Raw genomic sequence first — 23,783 nt, forward strand, 5'->3', positions numbered from 1 at the left:
AGCAGTGCAAAGTGCTTGGGAACTAAGGTTAACGCCACCACAGTTCATACACGTTATGGGATTTGACAATCTCTTTTGCAATGGCTTCTCGGTTCGACACATGTCTTGAAGGGGAGCATTGTTAAATGAAACACGGGTTGCGAATGCATTTAGTTTCCCACGGCAAATGTCTGCGAAGCTGTTTCTAACTCATCTCACCCATGAATATATTAGAAATGGAAAACTCGTTTTTATATAGAGAAGACTGGCCGGTAAATTTGGATGCATTTGGAAACGGTAACCTTTCATAAATCATAATTTTGCTTCAAATGTATCCAGTGATGATCTCCTGTGCTATGAATATGTGGGTATTGCTGGATGATCTGATGTGTGTGTTGGGGAGGTGGGGGGGGGGCGGATGTAGTGAGCGGCGCTTTAGCACAGAATGTCATTCCAAAGCAGATAACTGAGCGGGGTATGCTAACCGCTACAGTTTTATGTCCACTATGGATGTGATCAGCCTTGACCTCAGCAGCGACTCATTTACTCGCTAGGGATTGCATGACGTGCTACAGGGTAGGACACGAGTTTTAGACGCTGTTGTGGTTTATTGCTTTTGGTACATTTTGGTGGTGCCCACCATCATTACGCCACAATAATTGCTACTGAGAAAAGCGAAAGAGATGGGGTTTTGGAATACAGTATCCAGTTGGCATTGCAGTTCTTGAATGCAATGACCAATGCGCAATTAGTTACTTTTAAATGACCTACCACGATTGCGGATTTTAATTGAATTTGGCAAACGTTAGTATGGTTTTGTATCACATGCTCACTTCTTCAGCAGTGTGCAGTGACCAGTGGCCTACATTGGCCAGTCTAGCCATGTAATAAAATGTATGTTTGCTTTACCCCTGATGCACTTTAGTGTGCATTAAAGGTACAGAAACCATGGTAAGTGATAGTACATGGCTAGACTGGCCTACATTCAACGTAGGCTAGTCTAGCCATGTAACAACACAAACAGTTTCAATCTGCATTTATTTCTTTATGTGACATGTCATTTTTTACTTGCCATCAAGAGTAAAGCAAACACATTCCTTAACCCTTATGCTGTCATTCCGCCCCCATGTGCTGTCATTTCTTCCTCTTTATGCTGTCAGTAGTTTACCCTTCTGTCATTCCTTCCTCCTCCTTTGGGCTTTAATTTCTTCCCCCTTGCTCTGCCATTCCTTCCTCCACCTTGCACTGCCATTCCTGTCCCTCATGCACAGCCATTCCACCCCCTTGTGCTGTCATGCCTTCCACTTTTGTGTGGTCATTCCTTCCCCCTTGCACGGTCATCCCTCCCTCCCCTGTGCTGTCATTCCTTCACCCTTGTGCTGTCATTTCTCTCACATTGTGCTGTCATTCCTCCTCCATCTTGTGTCTTCACTCCTCCTCCCTCTGGTGCTGTCATTCCTCTGCACTCTTGTGCTGTCATTCCTCCCCCCTTGCAATGCCACTATCTCCAACTGCACTGTCATTCCTCATTCCTTTCCTCAGGCTAAATATGTAATGCAATACACAACTACAAATACCAGAACTACTGGCTTTGGCAATGCTTTTTATATGGAAAAAGAAGAGTTAGGCAGTTAGGAATGGTTAGTTTAACGTTCATTACTTCAAGGGAAGGTGTTCCTTCTCTCAGTCCTTGCCCTATGAATGATTCCTTACCTTGGTTACAATAAACTCACTGGTCCGATAAAAAAAAAAGAAAATCTTTCCAGATTTCATTGAAAGGTATTCTTTTTTTAATCTAGCCTCCTCCCTCCACTGTAAAGGATTAAACATCTTCTGACCTACATGAACTTCCTGTTACAGATGACAAGTGGTGAAGTACATGGTGGTAGAACTTCAAAGTAGTCTGAGAGGGAGATCACTGAAAAGTTGTCACAAGGAAGACATGGGTTTATAGAAGACATGGGCATATATAATTAAAAATGATCAGTACCTCCTTATCCATCTTCAATGTGCCAGTCATTCCTTTATTATGATATATTATACCATCACTGGTCCAAGATGTGACCAAAACACACAAATGCAAATATTGCTATGATATTAGTGATGTGACAGATTCCTGATCTGTTGATCAGATACAAATCCAAATTAAAGTAATAAAACTTGACAATGGCAGCAATGTCTGAAGAATGTGTGGGATATATTGACCCACTCAACGCATTGCCTCACATAACTGAGCTGCATTTGCGCAAGTAGCAGCAACCTGGGTGCGCTGGTTCCTGTGCGCACCAGAACGTCAAAACTGCGTTTTGGCAGCATCAGAAAATGGCTGCATCATCTTGCCACCCACATTTCAGGCGGGGTGGAACAGGGAACATACTGCAGGAACGTGCCAGTCTGTTCTGAGACATATGTATGGAATCAAGGGAACTGGCAGCACTGCATTGCTGCAAAAGCCAAAAATTCCCCCTTCAAGATGAAACATTTTCACCCTTTCAAAATGCTGATTTGGTGCCAATTCCACCTGTCATTCTGAAACCACTGTGAGTAAAAAGACCCAGTTAAAACCAACTCTCAGAGAAATTAAAAACAACTTCATCTTTCCCTCGCACAAGAACACACATTTATTTCTTGACAAAATGTATCCAGCCGCAGCAGTTCAAAGAGACTTTTTACTCTCTGAGCCACGTCAAGCATAAATGTATCTATACTTTAGATAAGCGTCTTGCTGCAAGGAAAATGACTACAGCTGCCAAGACAGTGGCAATCTGAGGAGCTGCAAACCAAATAAAAGTGGAAAAATGAAATGTGCTGACTGAAGAGAAAGAAAAAGGCCTGTTTAAAACTCAATTGTTAATTAAAGTCTATTTACTTAGCAATATAAAGGGATTATGTTAGTGGTGATAATACACACATAGGCCATCTTCTTTCACCGGTTTTAATTCAAGACTCAGAATGAGGAAATAAAGATTAAAACACATGGGTGGAGTTTTCAAGCTCCCAAGAAAAAACAGTTATTCAAGTCATAGCCCTGTAACTTCCCATAGGAAGGGAGGCACACCATAAACTTCCAGGACAAGTAGGTGTGAAGTGCCAGCTTGAAAAACTTTGGGACAGGACAACGAGAGTTCACAAGCTCGTTGGACATTCGTCTGTGTTCCAGGCTGGGACAATAGCAGTCCTGGGACACTTACCTGTCAAGTGTAAAGGGACCATAAAACCTTCAATTAAGATTGGAAACCCCCTTGCCTGGAAGGAATGGACAACTGCTTGCAGTTGATGGAAGAAAAAAAACCCAGGATCAAGTAACATAGGGACTGCCTTTGGTGCCAGAGACTATGGCCCTCATTACAACACTGGCGGTAACCAATGGCGCTATTAGCACCATGGTTGCTGCCGGTATTGTAACGAGTCCGCCAATGTTAAATGGGGAAATACCGCCCCATTCCAAGGTTGGCAGGGCGGTAATTCCCCATTTAACATTGGCCCTTCCCCATTCCCATTTTTGCCCCATAGGGCTCAATGGGACAGGGGAAGGCGGTAATTACGGTACCGCAAATTGCGGTACTGTAATTACCTCGTAAGTCCCTTTGCGGGTCCCTACTTTAACGGCTGGTCCAAACCAGCCTTTTACGGCGCCGTTAACCCCTTAGCGCCAGGGTCGTAATGACCTCCTATATTAACAAGAAACCTTCAAGACTCTTATTTTTGTATCAAGAATTAGCAGAAATTTCAAAGTTTGCAATGTTAAATCTAATTTAAGATACGGAATAAAACAATATAAGATTTTGTACATACATCCATGGGGACAATTAGTATTTGTGTATAAAATTATGGACTTTTAGGCCAAATCTTTAGTGTGTAAAATTACCAAAATGTGTCAGAAAGGCAAAACCAGGTTGCACAGACTAGAGGTTTGGACAAATCTGTGCTGCACATCATATGTAACCTGTGTGTATAATTTGCCAAGAGATTGCAAGTAAAGAAATTTAGTTTTTTGGCAAAATCAGATTTTAAGTAAAGTAAATTTCGGAGTGTTGGGACATTGTAAACTTCACCTCATAAACCTGACATCATCCCCTTAGAAATCCAACCAGCAGAGAGCTACCCTGGCCCAATCCTATTGTTAGAGGCATGTGTAGTAAAGCCTGCCACTGTCATATACTGTGATGATGTCATCTGGCATTATAAATAAAAGCCCCTGACAACACACAGGAGACAAACTGATTCCTGACCGATTCCTGAATTCCTGCCCGCCGCCCTGTCCTTATCCTGTCTTCATCTTGCATTTATCCATACAAACTCCAGATCCCAACCACAAGGCCAAGCACTGCTGATTCTGCTTCAGCTAGGCCTCAATTCTAAAATAATCCCCGTAACCAAGGGAAACACTGTGGTGTTGGGAAGCATCCTGAACTAACCTGGCTTGCCACTCACTACATGCTGCTGCCGTCCTGCTCTCCTGATGCCATATCTTATCCAGTAACCAGAAGTGCTACCCGGTATCCTGTCCATGCCCGCTGATTCTGTCCGGCTGCCCTGTGTGAGACCGGATCTGTGTGGCTACCAGAACCACTGACTGTCCAAAATCCTAACTAAAGTGGACTGTGAGTATCAATAGGAACCATAGAAAATCATAGTATACCTTGCCTTGCCCTTATTTCCACTCTCTAAGTCTTCCTATCCTTATCCTGATCATTGCAATATTGTCAAAATCATTCTTGAAACCCTGCCTTTGATTCCTTGTGCTAGCGTCAACATCTTTAATGATTTTGTCTTGTAAAATCCTAAACTATTAATCCTGTTTGGAGTGATCGGACTGGATCCGCGAGGGCGGGCGCGGAGGTGCTAGGGTTGAACTCATGAGTGAACCCCAGGGCTTACTGTGTCTCAATCTGGTAACCTAGCCTGAATGCCCTAGTGTAGAGTAACACTGTCCCTTGTTAAAACTGATTTCTTTGCCTTTTTTCGTGCCTTCATTTTCTCAAAAACGCACCGGATTTACAATATTTCACCTGTTTTTATTAAAAAACGTTTTGGTAACATTAGGCGGGATTTGCAAAAGTGTGTTAATTTTACAACATGTCATTTTGATTATAAACTATTTACAATCTTTCATTCAATTTAGAATTGTATGCTTTTGCTCAATTCATTGCTTGCGATTACTAGTATCTTTCCAGTGTTGCTTCAGTAAAGAATTTTTTTTTCAAGACTTGTATACACATTCATTGTTGCATTCAGCCATTTCCCAGTGTAATTTTTAGCATTGCCAGGGTTTTAAATCAGTTTTTCTCTTGGTTGGGGAGGGAAAGTCGGATTTTAATTCTGTTTTCCATTTGTCATTCCTGATTACCTACTGCTTCTGTTTATCCACTTAAAATTGATTATTTCTGGGTTGAGGGAACCTTGCAGGGGGAAATTCTAACTCAAGTGCTATCTTACCTAAAATCCAAAAGTGCTCCTATTCCCTGGTGTTTTGTAGTTGTGTCAATGGAAGGTTAAACTAAGTGCATTATTTACATTCATATTGTTCTTATCACCCCATTGGTAATTGCTGCCCCATATATTAAAAGTGTGTGATTTTCTTGAATTTCTAAATAAATAAATAAATAAATATTACCTTTACCAACCAGCCTGGTTCCTGGTCCACTGCGACCCAGGGTACTTGAAAAGTCGTGTGATATGAGTGATGTATCATCTCAATATTGAATCTAATCTAACATAAGCATTTCAATTGCGCGCTGCATACTTGGCCAAGACTAAGGTGGGCACCGCCTGATTGAAATCCTTTTTCTTGGGGACTCTACACAAAGACATCAGATGCATGGCATCAAACCTGAATTATCAACAACAACAAAATTGGAGTCTTTAGTAAGGGTTCAAAACAAAGAACGGCACTGGAACGTTTGGAAGAAAAACTGCATCAAATATCAAACAGCGTAGCCCCATGCCCAATCCCATGCATCCATCCAACCAGAACTGGAAGACAGTATCTAAGGGAATGGTCAGAAGTTGAATGTGGCTTTCTATAGATGAAATGAAAGAGACTGGCCAGAAATGGGAAACGTCCCAAATAGTGACTAAGCACAACAGAGCTAATACCAAGTTCTTTTAGCTGAACGAAGACAACATAATTATAATATGATATGAGTCATTTATAACACGCCATTTATAATTACTGCAGTTAACATTCAAAGCATGTGGGCTTACTGTAATTCAGAGCAAAATGTATACAAATTGTTCCTTATTATTGGCCATATCAGCTATCACATTGAAAGTTTACCACTATGTTGGACCAATTCTTTGCCAAGGCCGGAGGCTCACATTATGCTTCTCTTTCTTTTAATTATTTATATAAAGAAAGCTCAGCAGCAAAGTATTTCATGCACTTAATATAACAAAAGTCGTTCTGAAGTGCATTGATAAAATACAAACACAAAACTGTTAAAATACATAAAACATTTTCATAATATTAATGGAATAACGGGAGAAAACTTCAAATCCCATGATGCTCCAAAGGTCATCAGTGTCCTTGGTCACATGGTACTGTCCTTCCAATGAATGCACAGCTGCTCCCATAAACAGTCCTGAACAAGAAATAACTTCCTCTTTCTTTGCTGCTCACAGCAAGAGATAAGTCATTTCTTGTTCAGAACTGTCTATTTGCAGTATTTGTTTGTATCTGATAACGTGTATTCTTATGAGCGTTTGTTTGTTGCATAAGCGTTTCATTGTATATACGTAATATACTTTACTTATTTGATTTATGGCATTTTGTCTTGTTTTCCCCTCATCGTTGTTCACCGACGCCAGCTGCTTCCTGCTGACTTCGGTGTCAATAGAGATTGATCAAACGTTTCTTTAATATAACAGATCTTAATCTGGTAGTCAGCGCGGCTTCAGCAGGACCGCCGCGGCGCCGCGTTATCTTTTTTCTTTGCCTCCCCGGCCCAGTATTGCTCGTGGGCTCCGGGGAGGACTACGCACCTCTCAGCGGGCGCAACGTGCCCGTGCGGCACCAGGGGGAGCTCCCACTCTCCCTGGTCCTTTTCTCGAGCTCCGGTGCTCATACGAGCATTTCCGTTGTGATTAGTAACAGCTGATGCGAGTACGTGCGCCGGAGCAGGAGGAATTTAGTCGATTTTGTCAATTTCCCTTCTTTAACAAAAATAAAAAAAAGAAAGTGGGAACGCTAGCACCATCCAAAGCATACAGCTTGGTCTGCTTAGCTTCCATTTGCCAGACAGGATTGCAACTGATGCTTATATAAACAACAGGATTTACTTATATACAAGATCTGGCATAATAGAAGATCTGGGCCAGTGAGTGAAGGCGATCAAGCCCAGAATAAAAAATAAAAAAAAGAAAGGGTAAAGTGTTTGTTTGTTGTAACATGGCAGCACAGTATTCCCCTCAACAAAACCAGGAATGGTCAGAAGGAGAGGAGGACAGTTACACAGATGAAGTGGCAATGGAAAGGAGCCTACAAAAGTTCCTGGGATCAGGTGTTGAAAACAGCGTACAAAAAGCTGTAACAGGTATGATTCTACCAATACAGCAGCGCCTGGAAGACATGGAAGAGCGCATGCGAGGGCATTCTCCTAAGAGAGGAAAGAGGACCCAGAAAAGAAAACACCTTACCCAAGGGGGAAGTAGTCCGGCTCGTAAGAGCAAAGGCTCTCTGACCCCCCCCCCGAGCCAATCTATTCCTGCCACGGCTGCCCTATCTAACGCCTTCTCCAGGCTGAAACAAGCCTTCATGACCAGGAAGGTAACCCCTTCCTTTGAAAGATCCTCTAAACCCGAGGAAGGAAACAGATGTGTTGGACCCTCAAGCCCGGAGGGAGACAATCAGGGCATTGAAGACGAAGTAAATCTGAGAACATATGATGATGAATCATCACACACTTCTTCTGAAGAAGATATCGAAATTTGGGGTTCAAAACCCTCAACCTCGGGGAGTGCGGCAGTCTCCATCCCTAAGGGAATCTCCGGGGGACAGCATCCTACTGAGGGGATGTTCGATCCGGAAGATTTGATACACCCCAGGTCCACGGACTGGGAACCATCGGTCAGGACGACTGATTATATGTTTAACAGGCTACGTAAGCCTCTGGAGAAACAAGTAAGAGCAAGAATCAGAGCAGAATGTCCACGCCCTGAAATACCACACAAAGTGGCTTTGACACCAGAATTAGATTAAAAAATGATCACATTCATGGCGAAACATGTGAAGGACCCTAGAAAGGGTATAGATAGAGCCTGAAGTCCTGCCAGGATAAGCTTTTGGACGTTGCTGGTCCTCTCGCAAAAATACTAGACCTGGCAGAGGGAGCATCCACCTCTTCAACCTTGATCGATCCAGTCATTCTCTCCGGTTGGGCTCAGAGAGCCATCTGCCTACTGAGAAATGCGAGCCGCGCTATTTCTACCAAGCGCAGGAAAGGCATACTGCTCAAGATTGACGCGAAGCTGCTGGAATTGGCAAACATGGAATCTGGCGCATCCGCGCAAGGGCTACTCTTTGGAGATCCTTTCATGAAGGAGATGTCCAAGTTCATAGGGACTTTCACAGCACTGGATAAAGCACAGGCCTCTATCAAGAGGGTTTTCTCTGCTAAGGTTTTCACCAGGGCCGGTCGAGGGCGAGGTCGCTCTTCCGGCCGTTATGCTTTGGACAGAAGACCTCAGTATCAACATCAGAACACCTGGCAAGATCGAGCCAATACCGTTTTCCCCTCGAGAGGATGTAACAGAGGTCGCTACTGGAGGAGAGGACTGAGGAACAGAGCTCAACAACCCACAGGTCAGTCTAATGATTATAGCGCCAGCGCCACTCATGCCCATTGGGGGAGGCTAACATTCTTCTCAGAAGCTTGGGACGCTTTGTCTGGAGACACCTGGGTCAGGGATGCAGCACGCAGACTGCGACTGGAATTCTTTGCACAACCTTTCCAGTCCAGTCCCCCTGCCCCAATAATAATGTCAGAGCTAGATCAGAGAGCGCTAGACAGCAAGATCCACAGTCTATTCCAGAAGCGAGGGATTCAGTCTTGCTCAACACCAGGCAGGTTTTTCAGCCCAATCTTTCTAGTGCGCAGAAAAGAGAAAGTAAGGCCAGTGATAAACTTGAAAGCACTAAACAAATTCATAGTTTACCGCCATTTCCAGATGGAGGGCATCGACATGCTCGTGGACCTCCTCAGGCCAAACGATTGGCTTGTACGTTTAGATCTCAAAGACGCTTATCTCACGGTGCCGATTCATCCGGAACACGTAGGTTGCCTAAGATTTTCTTGGAACTGCAAAGATTGGGAATTTATGAGTTTACCCTTCGGTCTTTCTTCAGCTCCCTGGGCATTTACCAAGCTGTTAAGACCCGTAGTAGCTCACTTAAGAGAACAAGGCATCCGCCTGATAATTTATCTGGACGACATTATTTTTATGGCTCAATCTCAAGAGCTAGTGCAAGAGCAAACCAAGCTGGCAATAAACCGGCTCCACAGTCTCGGCTTCCTCATCAACTGGGAGAAGTCTATTCTTTGTCCTTCCAGGAATCTAGAATTTCTCGGGTTCGTGGTAGACACCCAGAATTTGCAGCTTTGCCTTCCAGCTGCCAAGATACAATCGACCAAAAGAGAAATTTGCAGGCTCTTACAGAGGGACTTAATCTCACTACGAGAGCTAGCAAGAGTAATAGGCCTTCTGTCCTCATCCATTCAAGCAATCTTTCTGGGTCCCTTACAATACCGGGAATTGCAAAGATTGAAAGGCCAACACCTGAGACGCAGTCTCTCTTATTCTCAATGATTGACACTATCACTTCAAGCGAGGACAGAGCTAAATTGGTGGCTATCACACATAGAGGCTTGGAACGGCAGGGCCATCTTCGGTTCCACTCCAGATATCATCATAGAATCGGATGCCAGTCGCTCCGGATGGGGAGCAATATGTGGCACAGCAGCCACTGGAGGGACTTGGTCTCCATGGGAGTTAGAGATGCACATCAATTGCCTAGAACTTCTCGCAGGTTCTTTCGCAGTACGCTCTTTTGCCAGAGACAAAGGGAGCTGTTGCATTCTGCTAAAGATTTACAACGTATCTGCCGTAAGATACAGCAATCATCTGGGTGGTACCAGGTCTCGTCTATTAGCAGAGCTCGCCAAAGACTTCTGCCATTTCTGCTTGGATCACCAAATTTCAGTCACAGCAGAATACCTGCCGGGTCTCAAGAATGTAGTAGCGGATTGGCACTCCCGCCATTACTCTGATTCCAGCGACTGGAGTCTAGGCAAGAAAATATTCCTCCGTTTACAGCAGTACTGGGGTCCGCTGTCCATAGACCTTTTTGCGTCTCGACTCAACACTCAGCTCCCTGTGTTTTACAGCTGGAGACCCGACCCAGCGGCCTCAGTGACACATGCATTCCTGCAGCCTTGCACACAGGGGATTCTCTATGCGTTTCCCATCTTCTCCATGATAGCGAGGACCCTGGCGAAGATCCATCAGGACAAAGCAGAACTGGTCCTCATAGCCCCAATATGGCCTTCTCAGACCTGGTATCCAGTTATTCTGGAACTTTCCATGGATTCTCCAATCCTTCTACCCCAGTATCAGGATCTCGAATTTGATCCGTGGGGTCAGGCCCACCCCCTGCTAGTTTCCGGGTCACTGACTCTAGCAGCTTGGAGGATTTCCGGGCAAGATGGAGAACTCCAGGCATGTCCACCAAAGCAATTAATCTCATTGAAGAAAGCTGGGCCCCTGCTACACGCAAACAATAGTGCAACTCCTGGAATACATGGAGGATATGGTGCCAGGACCGGAACTTGCATCCAGTTTCAGCGGCTCTAGAAGAAATTCTAAATTATTTAGCCTCCTTAGTAGAAAGAGACCTTGCTTACAGACCTGTAAACGCATATTGATCAGCGATCTCCACAGGCCACAATTTCATACAAGGGGCCCCAGCGGGAGAACATCAACTAGTTTGCAGATTGCTAAAAGGTATCCGCCTTACAGTACCTCCTCCGTCCAGTTACACCAAACTTTGGGACGTTAATAAAGTGCTCAATCTTTTTTCTCTCATGGCCAGTTAACAAAGAGTTATCGTGTACAGCACTCTCTGGCAAGCTGACTATGTTGCTTTGTCTCGTGTCTTGCAGGAGAGTATCGGATGTTAGAGCTCTAGATCTAGAGGGTAGGTCTTTTTCCCCTGACAGTGTCGTCTTTCATGTAAAAAGAAGAACTAAATGTGAATCAAGAGTGATCTCTTAGCCGGCTTTTAGGGAACAATCCAAGCTATGCGTGGTTCAGTGTCTAAAAGCATATGAAGAAGTAACAGCTCTGCTCAGATCCAATCCGAGCGGTCAGCTTATCATAGCTATTCGCAAACCTCACAAGGCAGTCTCAGCCCCTACTCTAGCCCGCTGTGTGTGCTGGACGTTAACCCAAGAAGGGATTGATACACTCCAGTTCAGAGCGCATTCAGTTAGAGGTGCCATGGCCTCAAAAGCCTTTCAGGTTGGAGTTCGTCTGAAGGACATCATGAGGATGGCTGATTGGGCAGGCGAATCGGTTTTTAAAGAATTCTACTTAAAACCAGTAGAACAACCTGCTTCGATAGTGGTAAGTAAGCTTTGAACAAGCATAATGTGAGCCTCCGGTCTTGACATAGAATAAAGATTTTCCATAATAGCTTGCAAGAAATTCTTGATTCTATTAAAGACACGGAGGCAAGCATTATCCCACCCATCGAAGAAAAGCATATTAAGTACTGCTTAAGAATGACTCTGGAATTATTTCATTCTGTTAGTATAACCTCATATATTGTATAACAATAATAAGATGCTTTTTCTCCCACCCCTTTAAGGGAACTGGGGTTGTTATACGCAAGAGTTAATATATTTTATTTTTCCTTGGTAGCCTCTACAGACAAATCCACTTGATTGGCGTGCCAATGGATCCTTCATCTGGCTAAATGACTTTTAGAATTCTATCATCAAAGACAGCAAGTTCGCAGCCTCGAAAGAGGAAGTTATTACTTGTTCAGGACTGTTTATGGGAGCAGCTGTGCATTCATTGGAAGGACAGTACCACGTGACCAAGGACACTGATGACCTTTGGAGCATCATGGGATTTGAAGTTTTCTCCCGTTATTCCATTAATATTATGAACATTTTTTATGTATTTTAACAGTTTTGTGTTGTATTTTATCAATGCACTTCAGAACGACTTTTGTTATATTAAGTGCACGAAATACCTTGCTGCTGGGCTTTCCTTATATAAATAATTAAAAGAAAGAGAAGCATAATGCTCACCTCCGTGTCTTTAATAGAATCAAGAATTTTTAGTAAGTTATTGTGGGAAGTCTTTTTTATTCTCTGATGTATTCTCACGGGATGCTGTTTATCAAGGCTCCTTGCCATTTAACACAGGTCGAAGAACCTGCAGCATCATGTGTTATGCCCTGCCACAAATGCATTGCCAAGAGAACGAGGGTGTAACATAGGCGTTCTTTGAAGCACAGAGGTGTTAAGGCGCTGTTCGAGGTAACATGCATGGCTGTGAGAGTGAGTGACCCAAATTCTTTGTATACCAGTGATAGATTAGGGAACAGGGTTCAAACCTAGTGTGCATCACCTCGACTGGGTGAATTCCTCATCTAGTTGATGTTCACTAAACACATTGGATCCTAGGCTTTGATCCAATACACCATTGTTATGTTTTAATGTGTTTAGCAAACTGCACATGTGTTCTTTATTTATTGTTTGCATTAATCCCCTCTTTTTTTATTAGTATGGTTTTATATGTTTCATATTTTGGGGCAGCATGGTAAATAAATGTGGGCCTTGAAATATACACTTATTCATTTTTATTGTTTTTATTTATTCTGATCTTTTTACAGGATATATTGTTATTAATATATTTAATTTTATTTATATGAGATAAAGTATAGTGTATGGACTGTCACTGACACAAAACAAAAGGGAATACAGCACAGTGAATTCCCCAGAGGAAGCTTCCTGAGATAATAGTTTCGTAATGGGGCAAACGGGTGCATACGTTGTTAGTCAGTATTACAAAGGTCAATTATAACCACTTTTACTGTACAATAAATTCACAAAAAGCACCAGCAATCAAAGTTGAGTAAAACAGAGACTATAAAATCTTATTTAAGGAGAAAATGACTATTTGGGTGAACCAAAGCTGAGAGGTTGGCACAAGAGTAAGAGACTCATACAACAGAAGATAATAGAATGCAACAGCTGTTTGTAGGGATTTGTTTTTGTTTTTTTCTCTTCTTCTCTCTTACTCTATTATGAAACTAATGACTGTAGGAATTAGAGAAGTATTCAAAAAGAAGAAGGTATACATGTCAACATTGTACAATTCTGAAGGGAATAATATTTGTTTTGACGCCATGAAAGCAATAGGCAGGGCCCAGTAAAGCAATTCATGTTATGTGTGCGGGTTTATCCCACATGCAGTCGACACTCCCAGATTGTTCTTACCCCAATGTGTACTAGTGATAGAGGCACGGTGCTTAGCACACTTGATACCCTGCAAGTTGTGGGAGCAGTTCCAGGGACACACAGATCAAATAAGGCTCGAAGTAACAATCAAAAGTAAATGCGAGTGTTGTGGTCATGAAGTCAGGAGCACAGGCATGCAGGGGTCGCATGAACAGGAGACCCGGAAGGACACTGTCCTGGCACTTTTGGCACCAGGCTCATGAACAAAAGTAAACAAGAATATCCATTTAACACCAAAAAGCTTTTATTATGGACATAGCACTTCAGATGCATTAACCTTGAACATTCCATCCATTAAGCAGGATGCATTAACCTTGAACATTCCATCCATTAAGCAGCCTCAAGTGTATTCTTGGGTGTGGCTGGTAATGGATTGCCTTTGCTCATGCTCACTCTCTAGGAGTGGCAGGGTGTGGCTGGTAAGCCGGCCTTAATAGGCGTGTCCACGATCTCAGCTATATAAGCTGCCCCAATGCTTAAGACAGACACTTCACATTATTCTGCACTTGCAACCAGTGTAACGCTCACTGTCACCTGACGTCAGACTTACCTTTGAAGATCCTGCTTCCTGGACATCCTGCTTCCTGCCAGCATACTTACCAACTTGGGGAAGCTGTTCTTACCTGTACATCTCTTCGGCGAACCAAGTATTCATCTTTACATTTTCTGGAATGCCGAAATCTTCATATTGGCACCGCAGCACGACACGCTCCATCATCGACTGCAGCACCAGCAAGGAAAAACAGAAGACAAGGTTAGACATCGAAAAAACAGTCAGTTTAAGGTTGCGCTTTGCCATACTTTGCGCGTTCCTTAAACCATCACTTACCTGCTGTCGAACATTGCAGTAGCATCCATCTTCCATCCGGCCGCAAAACAGAAGAGAGACATTATTGCTGGCATAAATAGGAGCAACATATAAAGACATTAAACAGAACGAACAGCATCACAAGAGCTCAAGAAAGACTTACCAATCATAAGGAGAAGCATAGTCGCAGCTGGACTGGACTAATTGTTATCAGGGATCAGTGAAGGAACTAGATCCCATTTGATGCGCCCCTGCCAGAAGTAGCAGGATGGAGAGCTTATCTTCCATAATTCACAGGTGAGCTTTATGGGCCGGCGTATGCTCACAGAAACCGTACTTTGGGCTGAAGGGTTCGAGAGGTACAACAATCACAGATTGGCACACTCAGACACTCTTATTTCCACGCAGGAGCAGTATCACCATGTACCACCGCTCACAGCTTTTCTTCTGAGGGAGAGGCCTGAAGGGGGTGATTCATTTTCAGGGAGGGCTGCAACTGTGCCCCAACGCCCCCACAGAAACCAGGTGAGCATAACAGCGAGGGAAAAAAGGAGCCAACTATAAAAAATGTTCAGTAAAACCACAGATGTCTATTGAAGGAGTAACATTCTGGAATTAGAAATGGGTGATCGGGCAAGCAGTATTCAAGGCAGCAGGACTGGTGGGATATACAGAAAACATTGTCAGGAATGTACATGGAAAATGAAAGGTTTGTGCCTCAAATGTCAATAAGTTAATGAGTTTGCAGCAGCATTAACAACCAGTAAAAGCACAGTTACTCACTTGATTTTAGCAGAGGAAGCATGCCAGTGGGTCAAAACAAAGGGTGCAGCAAGACTCTGACCATAACAGCACCGCAAGAGGGCACTGCCACAATTATAGACCTGTTTTGGCAGTGCAGACTAACGCCAACTTCCATCTACCATCATCTTGGAACGAGGTCTGCTCACTCGTTAACTTGCATGCCCCAGTATTTTTGATCCCAGAGGAATATTTATCGATCACAAATGGAAAATAGCTGTCCCCTACTGTTCCCCCCAACAGTGCAGAGACAAAATGACTCACAGACATTGTCACGTAGCAGAAGATCTCACTACTTCAGTAAAGATGGTAGACAAAGTACTGGAGGAAGTACCAACTGAATATCATTTATTTTAAAAAACAGAGATGTTTTTCACAACCTTTCTAGCCCCTGGAATACAAGAACCCAGGAACACCAAGTGGCACCAAATCACACGCTGGAACCTGGTCCAGCTTGCAAATTGTACCAGGCATGGCTTCAATGCTGTGCAAAAAGACATGTGGGCCATCCGTATTATGATTTTTAAAATAATTGTATGGCACTCACTTCCCAGCCATGGAAGCCCCCATTCTGCCAGAAGATCAGAAGTACCTGTTGTTCCTATGGGCCCCCAAACAACAAGGACAAATGAACGTGTTTATTCGCAAAAAAGGCTTTGCATCACCTGAGAATAGGGTTGGAAAATTAAGGGGCGAGTAAAAAAGAAAGAATGATTCACTGACAGAAATATTCTTTTGGATGCCAAATTGGTTGACAAACGCGTGCAGGATAATCCTACCCCATCCTGATTTTTCTAATTTTATTTGAAGCTACGGTAGTCTGTTCTGTGTCCTGTGGAGATGGTGTAAAATGACTTGCAGTTAAGGTAGGGGATGCCTCTGCACCTTGGAAACAAGAAAACATCCAAACAGGTGAAGTAGAGATAAAACTCAAACCACAAATGGTACCAATAGACAATTCAATAGGCCCACCAGGAACCCCTTGGACAACACCTCCATATGCTGAAAATGATCTCAAATCTTATGTAGATCCCAGAGGAGATGGAGACTGCAGCTTTTTATGGTGCAGTCCCTGGGATTATGCAAGGGGAGGGAGGAACTTGACAAAAGATAAATATGATTGGGCACATGAATAGGAAATAAGAGATAAGAAGTTCATGAAGGAAACTGATCCAGAAGGAACAAAAGGGAGAAATGCTGGGATGAACGTCAAACATCACACAAGTCTAGAAAGTACAAATTAAGAAAACCCATAAAATACGAGTCTGAACCTCCACCAAAGGCCAAAGACCCAGACTGCAAGCAGATCACACTGTTATCCCTGCTGTATCGCTTCACTGAGAGGTAAACAGTATGCAGCAAGACATATATGTATTAACTTTGAGTTTAGATATGGAGAATGATGGCAGATACATTTAGCAAGTAAATGCACATTTACAATCAACATAGCACAAAGCACACAAGTAATACGAGTGGACCCCAAGAGACAGGGTGCACTCTACGCAATAGAGTGAGCATTAATTACATGTAACAAGCTGTAACAGATGACAGCATGTACAATGCATGAGCACTTCCGCGATTTCCCTTTGATCTGAGATAAACAGTCACCAGCAAGATACACACACACACACACACATAAGCACTTATACGTAGGCATCAAGCCATGTAAAGTAATGGGACATGCAGACATGCACACACACGTAAGCAAGACCGTAAGCAAGACCAAAATAAATAAGAAGTGGTTCAACTAGTATGCAAGTATGCACAAGAAATACTGAGAGGTTTAAAATCTAACACACAACATATATATCTATATATCTATATATCTATCTATATATTCAGTGAAAAAACTGTGTTAAAGGGACGTTATGGTGAAGTTGCGCTACTAAAAACCTATGAAATTCAGTGATTATCGTTATGCACAAAAAGGATGGCTGACTTTCAAGCTTGTGTTTTCCCATATGTATATGTTTCATATGATGTGACTGTACTCTAAGGGAATTACTGTAAGAACCTACTAGAAGGATATGTCAATGACATTTGTGATGTCATCTTTGATGTCCTGGGTGTTAGTCTTAGCAGTGCACGGTGGTGGCGCGAGTTATGGTTGCTTAGCTTACCATAACTGGCGAATTTCAAGGGTTTTTCGGTTTTACTTGGAACCATAACGTCCCTTTAACAAAGTTTTTTCACTGAATTTCATAGGTTTTTAGTAGCGTAACTTAACCATAACGTCCCTTTAACAACGTTTTTTTCACTGAATTTCATAGGTTTTTAGTAGCGCAACTTCACCATAACGTCCCTTTAACAAAGTTTTTTCACTGAATATATAGATAGATATATGACTAGACTAGACTAGAACTGACTAGATCTCTTCTTATGAACTTGATGTCCGCAAACTTATTTAATGTTCGCGGACATGTTCGGAGAACAGTACCACTACCTAAAAACTGTGGGAGGGTGTGGGGGGGTATGTTTGATTGTTATATCATAATATAGGAACATTTAACAAATTCAAAAAGCAGCACACAAACACATTATATATAGTAATACAAAAGAAATGTAACCCATATATGTAACACACTAACCATTCATTTAAATACAATATGTTCTGAAATGGAATATACCACAAGAAGATAAATTGGCTTCCAACATAATTACCTCACAGACACAACATAACTGAGAACAAGACCAGACCCACTGAATACATAGGACTTATCTTACCAGAAATAGTAAGTGTACTTCATTTTACTCATATATTTATAAACTTTCTGTATTAGATTAAAACATATATCATCTTTTTTTTTTTTCTCACAGAAATGTCTAGTACTCTATAATGGCTAGAGGACAATTTCCCACATGAAGAAATGTCACAAGATAGTGAAACTAATGGTAAACACTTTATAATATAAACCATTTATTTATTATTTTTTTTATATACATTTAACATATATATTATTTTTTTTTACAGGGCATACCAAAATAGAAAAAACTTCAGAAACAGTCTTCACAATATAGAAGAAAAAATGGATGTATTGTTGGCTAATTTTAATAATTTAAAAACATTTGTAGAAAATCATTTCAAACCAAAAACCTTGTACCATTGCCCCACATGTACTTGTCCCTCCTCACCATATCCCAGTCAATTATCCCCAAACCCTCTCCATAATCCAAAACGTTTTGATGAGATTTCATCCCTTCTTCACCTAATACCAATCATGTTGAAACCCCAAATTCTCCTGTTTTTGTTTCTGTTTCTGCCTCACCTTCTCTGTCATAAATTATTAATATATGTTAAATAAAGTTTAATTTTTATATTGTATTGTGAATAGTTTCCGTTTTTTTTAAAAAAAACAATAAAAGTGTCAGCGGACAGTGCAAGTGTTCTGAAATGTTCGTACATAAACGAAAATGGAGGTGTCCTGAAGAACACCACACCTGTTCGTACTGTTCGCTAGCAAGTTGAAACTGTTCTAAGAACACACGTGGTGTCCTGAAATGTTCGTAAAGAATCAAAAATTAAAGTGTTCTAAAGAACACTATATCTGTCCGTAATGTTCGCTATCAACTTAAAACTGTCCTAAGAACACAATTGGTGTCCTGAAATGTTCGTAAATAAACGGAAATGATGTGTCCTGAACAACAGTACAACTGTTCGTAGTGTTCGCTAGCAACATGAAACTGTACTAAGAACACACGAGGTGTCCTGAATTGTTCGTAAACAAACAAAAATTAAAGTGTCCTAAAGAACACTATACCTGTCCGGTACTGTTCGCTAGCAAGTTCAAACTGTTCTAAGAACGCTATTGGTGTCCTGAAATGTTCGTACGTAAACGAAAATGGAGGTGTCCTGAAGAACACTATACCTGTTTGTAGTGTTCGCTACCCAATTGAAACTGTTCTAAGAACACAATTGGTGTCCTGAAATGTTCATACATAAACTAAATTACACGTGTCCTGAAGAACACTATATCTGTCCTTACTGTTCGCTACCAAGTTTAAACTGTTCTAAGAACACACGCGGTGTCCTGAAATGTTCATTTCACGTGTGATGCACTTTTAATTACTTCAGAACCCGAACAGTGTCCCTAGGACATCAATGCGCATGCGCTAACCAATCTCCGTGCACTTGGTGTCCTGCGGACAGGCGCTTCCTTCGCGGACTAGTTCGCGAACGGATCATATGACCGCGGCCACGCTCATCGTGTGTCCTGAAATGCAGACACTGTTCGTGTCCCCGAACATTTTAAAAGTACATTTTCAGTTAATCCATAATATTTTTCAATGAAATCTCACCATGGCACAAGTCCCACATAGCAATCTTGAGTTTCTATATACCTTTTGAAACTTTCCGATCCTTTTTTTGTGTTCGATCTGTCCGCGGACAGTGCGCATGTCCGCGAACCGCGCACAAGCACCCCTATAAAAGATCACGCCCAAGAGCTTATTCCCATTGTGTTTCTGGCTATTCTTCAGAACACAGTGATTTTTGCTGCCACCTGCAGACTACACCATCATCGAGATGGCATCCTTGGCTGCTGAACTGCCACTTGGTGCTGCACCTGCTTCAGCACCACCCCCACCCCCTCCACCACCACCACCTCCCCAAGGGCCTGAAGAGGGGAACAGGAGTGAGGATGCGGAGGAGGAAGAAGAGGATGATGAGAATGAGGTAGAGGAAAACCCTACTACCCGCACTAGGCGTGAGTCTTGGGTGTGGCGGTTATTTACCAATTATGGTAATGTTCCTAAGGCTCGTGCGAACCGTGTTACCTGCAATGAGTGCAAAATGATACTCAGTCGCGGGAAGCACGGTAAGTACAGCTTTGGGACCACTACTATGAAGCGACACCTGAGGTCATTTCACTCTGGGGCTATTCGCATGGTTGTACCTTGCGAAGAACATAGCAGGTTGATTTCCTCTACTTCATCCTCTGTTTCTGATCCTGTCACCACAAGGACCACCTCTGTGGGGCAGCGTCTTCCTCAAGCTGCCTCACAGGCCATACAGAATGCTGATGACCCTTACCTTTCGAGGGTCACAGTTGTATGTATGTACTGTGACACAGTACTCTGCAGGGGGGAGCGACTTCGGAGTGCTTTTGAGACTATCGTCTCAGAGCACGAGAAGACCTGCTCACTACCCAAATAAAACCCACTCTACATCTTCCTCTCTCAGCTCGCCCTTTCTTATCCCTGTGGTTGGTGTCCCCCCTTTACCCTCCTCTCCTAGTGTGTCGTGTCTGAAAAACCAAACAAAATACAAAATTACAAAAATCAAAAAAAAATAAGGCTCTTTTCAGAGCCGCCTTTCCCAGTTAAAAAATAGAAGTGAAAATAAATGAAGCAGGGCTCTTTGTATTTTTTAGAAGTCCGTGGACAGTTCGCGAACATTAAAAAAATTGGGTTGCTACTCCATCACAAACATTGTAATTTTCTCTGGAAAGAAGTGGTGGCTCTGAAAAGAGCCTTTGGGTGGTGTTTGTAAGTCAAAAATTATAAATGCTTAACATCTACTTCAAAATCGTTATTGTAATTCCAAAAAAGGTCGCAATGCATTTTGTACATTTCTCAGAAAAATCTGATTGCCAGCATAAGTAAGATGGACTCCATCTCTGCGAAAAATGTATGTGCTACAAAACATAATATTTTCATTGTGAAAAGAAGACATGCCAAAATCTCTTAGAAAGGCACAAACAGCCTTATTAACATTGCGCCTTGCTTTTTCCATTTGTGGACCAAATGAAGAAGAACGAAGCCACATTTGTCTCCGTGAAAATATCAGTTGAGAATTAGGAAATATGTCGATAACCTTCCTAAGTCCTTCTTTCATAGCAAATTGCAAAAAAATTCCAGTCACATGTCCTAAACTGTTACCTCCACAATGAATTACAATTATGTCTGGATGTTGCTCTGTCTCCAAAGTAGCACAGAGAGGTAGCAAGTCCAACCACTTCATTCCACGTACTCCATGCCAGTGTACTTCCACATGTGGGAATCCAAGATCTACAGCTACTCCACAGCTTTCTGCATGCACCTTCAACCAATGTATCCACGAATCTCCTAAAATCCAAACAATCTGTTTTCTGAAACACACAGCCATAGCTATCTTTTGTTCTCTCAGCAAAAAGAGTATCTGAGAAAATCTCTCCTGGCACAACACACCCACCAAACTTTCCTGACCAATCCCTTTCAGTGCTTATTCTCATTTGCTTGACTTCTGAACCCAAAAATCCCTGGATGTAACTCCCGATGTCCGCGAACTACCGCCATGTCCGCGGACATATCGTAACATGAACAGCCCTTCTACCATTTCCACTACACTCTCTCTGCCATTCCCTCATTGGATGTACCTCAAAAATCACATGACCATGCACCAATCACATTCAAGACCTCTACATCTAACTGCATCATCATAGATCAGCACTGCAAATGTACTCTGAATCTCTCTGAGTACAAGTGTCATATCATTGGCAAGCACCATCTACCAGAAATACTCTACAAGTCTTCAAGATTTCTACTTGCAGCTCCATGCATATCCATATGCATGAACACAAACTTCAGGTATGCATATTTTCTGTATAGTAGATGAACACATTTTCAAACAGACTTTTACCTTGTAAAATCTGTAAAATGAATTTACTGTACTTTTTTCAATTTCCTAAAATCAACTATCACTTATAAACCTTTATACTATTTACTATCTTTATACACACACACTCAAATCATGTTAAACTAACATTTTTTAAATGAAATATATAGACTACATATATTCAAACAATATTGCATGCAAACACAATCTATGTTTAAACCTTTATAAAAATACTTATAGAATTTCATATTTTTTGTTTTTATTTATTTATTTACTTAGTTACTTTAAATTAGACATGACATTGAGGCGCTATTACCTAGAACAGTTTACTTACAGAAATAGTGGTATTCACTAATATATTATAAATTTCACAAGACATAGTAAAGATATTTTTTTTTGCTACAGTTAGTCATTCAATACAATTTGTTCATTAAGAACATATCATATGTACTGAACTGAAGCAATGTATCTTATGTAAATAAATTAGTTTAATGGTTTTACAGAAGGCACTGAGGATTTCAATTAAAAAAATCAATATCTAAATTAAAAACAGTGCTATATACAAACAAAGTTACTAATTTGAAGCTTTTACAATTGCAGTGAAGACCAGTTTCCTGAAAAGAAGCAGCCGAATTCGAAGAAGAAAGAAAAACTAAGAAGTTACCTGTTAATTTAAAAAAAAAGTAAGTAAAATATCACCATAATATTTGTATTATTAATCAAATATACTATAACATTAATACAAGCTATTTTGGTTTCTAAAAATAGAGATTTTGTACCATTTTGTCTAAAAATGTCCATGTCTTAAACAGCGATTTACAGCCAGAATGGCCCACAAATTTCTATTTTTGGACACACAAATTACCCAACTGAACCACTACAATTTTCATATTATAGAACAAACAACTGTTTTAATTGTATACATTAGATTTACTATTTGTACTTTTCCACACCACTAGCTTACTTTTTTTTTTGTCATCTGAACCCCAGTTAAGTAACACATAAATTCAAGAATACCTATCCCTACTAGTTTTAGTTCCCAATGCACAATCACACACCATTACATACATCTTTATCATCTTACTCAAATACTCATGCACACAGCACACATACATTCCAGAACACCCCAACCCATATCTTCTTTATTTTTTTCAACAGACCCTAAAGAATGCCTACCAAAAGTCAAGTCCGTAGAAAGCAACGCAAAAGTAGAGCAAATGAAAATAAAGGTGTCCAACATAAGCATCCATCTCTAGCAGAATTTGTAAAAAAAGTTGAAACAAAACAGCTAATACAATCATTTAGTGAAACACAAGAAGTTTCAAGTACAACAACTTCGCTTCCTCTATCAAAATGTAAAACAAACAAAAAAACAATTAACAGAAAATCAGCTATCAGTACAGATAAAACTACTTCTTTAAATTTTAATATAGTGCAAAGTAAGCATACCAAGTAAAGTATTTTAGCCAAAATATACTGTCACAAAGTCCTTCAAAATCTTATAAAAACAGGAGAGAAATCAGGTTCAAAGCTTAAAACCTATCGTAGGAAATTAACCTTAGATGCATTGATGGACAGTGCAATTCTTCTCAAAAGAAATTTATTTATTTTACTGTTAAACAAAATGAAACCACTAACAAAACTAATAACTAAATTACAAAAAAGACTTCTCAATAAGCGAAATGTCAACAGAAAGAACTTCTTAAGTATCTGTGGAGGTGAATGGAATCACACTACGAGCACAGAACCATATTTTAATGAAGAAGCGTACAAACAAAAGCAAACAAATACAATTGCCATAAATAGCAGTGGTCGAGGTTATGAAAAAGTGAATAAAACCACAATGGAACAAGAAGTACTCCTTACAAAAATATGCCCTGAAAACTTAGAATTACCCCTCCATTCAACTGAATCAGAACGTCTAGTGTACAAATGGCCATGCACGTCAATGTGTAACATTCCCAAACAATGTTTCAAATGTTTACGCCAATTCCTCAATAAATATGTAAAAAGCAAAGACAAAATCAAAATTAAATGACTGCAAAATATAGATACCTGTCCAGTGCGCAAGTAC

The sequence above is a fragment of the Ambystoma mexicanum genome, chromosome 4p (assembly GCF_040938575.1).
Source record: "Ambystoma mexicanum isolate Mex_15411 chromosome 4p, UKY_AmexF1_1, whole genome shotgun sequence".
NCBI lineage: Eukaryota > Metazoa > Chordata > Amphibia > Caudata > Ambystomatidae > Ambystoma > Ambystoma mexicanum.